The 2,119-nt window shown below is 37.2% G+C and overlaps 1 long non-coding RNA gene across 2 annotated transcripts in view; it reads left to right on the plus strand.

The window, feature by feature from the left end:
* Positions 1-845: 845 nt before the first annotated feature.
* Positions 846-2,119, plus strand: part of LOC108444770 — a 58,953-nt gene continuing 57,679 nt past the window's right edge. For both annotated transcript variants that reach the window (XR_001859454.1, XR_001859453.1), the window contains exon 1: positions 846-967. This is a non-coding gene — a long non-coding RNA (uncharacterized LOC108444770). The remainder of the gene's footprint in view (positions 968-2,119) is intronic.

Below are 2,119 nucleotides of genomic sequence, written 5' to 3' on the forward strand. Positions count from 1 at the left end.
AAACGTTGGGTGTCTTTTGCGCTCAATCTGAGGGTCTTGGAGCTGAAGAAATGGCTCCTTTTGGGGGTCGTTGCTTTTATGGACAATTCTTCCATCAAACCAGCAACTGGTGGTGTTTTTCAGCAGCTGGTGCAGCAACCAGCTTCTCTTTTGAGGCTTTAACGTATCCACCTGTGTCTCACCTTGCAAAGGAGCGTAGGGACATGTGGTACCTCCTCTAGTACAGTAAAATAAATCAATTGCTATAATAAAATGATTAGGAGGAAAAAAATAGACAAGGTTGGGAGCAATAAACCAATAGTTTCTATGAATATGGTGCTGTACTGAGAAAAAAGTAGTAAATTGTCATTCTCTCAACATTTTTAGATCTGTCCTTACTTTAAGATCTTTTTGTTTGGTTTTTTTTCCTGTTTTTTGAGGCAAATCCCAGTTTAAAACACAAATAAGTTGTATATATAAGATCAGAATACATAAATGTGTTCCTTTTATGTTCAGAAATATGTCTGCTTGTCAGTTCACTGTTATGTGGCTGTTGTTTTTTTATCTCCTGATGTGGTGATATATCAGAGCTGGGTAGCTAATAGCAGAGCTCTATTATGCCAAGAACAGGCTTCTTAAGAAAGGGAGCTATTTAAGAAAAATAACTACGCTTGTGCATTATAGGGTATAGAAAAGAGTTATTAGTCATCTTAATGCCTCTCTTTTTTTTTACCAAAGCACCATTGTTCCCTGCAGAATATTCCCCTTGTTCTCTGTAGCTTTTAGTAATCCAGATGGACAGAAATCCATTGTCACTGCAATGAAACAAAACTGTAACAAAGAACGGGATCACAGCACTGTGTGCTGAGATTTTAGTCAGGTGCATGTGGTGAGCAGGGAAGCATTGAAGGTTTTTGTGTCTGTAGAAGATGCAGAGACACAAAGTGAAGACATCAGAGTGTGATCAGGAGCAAACATTGTTCTTCCAGTAGGTATTTTTTGGCTTTTTTTTTCACAAAGAATAATGGAGGAGCAGTGGAAGGGGGTAGTCAAATATGAGATGAGTGACATATAACAAAGAAGATTTTATGATCTACCCTTAGGGAAACTTTGCCAGAAAAATCTGACACCTGATATATCATCTGGTGCATTCCAGAGGGGAACAAAATGTGTTCTTGGCAGTTTCTGTAAACACCTCAGAGATAAGAGCTGCCTCTGGCTCAGGATGGCATGATGATACTGAGAAAGGAGGGAACACTTGCAGATGCAGGGAAATTAATGTGAATTTGGTACTGAAATGCTAATGGTTTCTTTCAGTGCATCCCAGGCTGAAACTGAAGACACACAGTATGTTACATTTGTTTCTCCTGTTCTCTTATGCTTTGATTAGACTACATAAATAGAATCATATTAATTGTATGTCATCTTACCAATTGAAATTCAAGGCTGCAGCTTGCAGCCTTTTGATTGAGACGCAGAAGAGATTCTGGTAGTACCTTTTTGTAAAAGAATTTACAGTCCCTGTTTTTGCAAAAAGATCTGGTTTTCTCCCCTTTTAAAAATTTTGGCAGTCCAATTTATTGATTTATTTCTATTGCTGAGGGATTTTTTTTTCTACTGATGGGTAATGATTAAAAAAGAACAAATCTCCCACACCAAAAGGGATTCCTAACATTCCTGGTTTTGATAAACTAAGGTCAGGTTCAGTCCTGTACATACTGAAAAATAAATCTATGTAATGGAAATCTTCTTGCAGGTTTAGGATGATTATCATCATTACTTCTTCTGCCGTGAAAGAAAGTGAGTCTGGAACAGACAAAAAGAGGATGGGGAAAAATTATTTTTTGCATTATGTCTTTTCTAACATAGATTTTATGATATTTATTTAGGGGATGGTTTTGGAGGTAGTGATTAGTGAGTCTTACTGGAGGCAAGAGAAAGAGTCATATCTGTTTGTCAGTCCACACAAAGATATGGGTCATTTCTACAAAGATGTTCTTCCTTGTAAGGTGGTAGCATGAAGCTTCTAAAACTGCTCTGTGCTTGATGGATTTGTACTCTGGATATTGACTGTTGTTTGTAGCATGCTTTTATTTGAAAATTCAGACTAAAGGCTGAACTAAGTTTAAACTTGCATATC

The sequence above is a fragment of the Corvus brachyrhynchos genome, unplaced genomic scaffold (assembly GCF_000691975.1).
Source record: "Corvus brachyrhynchos isolate BGI_N302 unplaced genomic scaffold, ASM69197v1 scaffold262, whole genome shotgun sequence".
NCBI classification, from domain to species: domain Eukaryota; kingdom Metazoa; phylum Chordata; class Aves; order Passeriformes; family Corvidae; genus Corvus; species Corvus brachyrhynchos.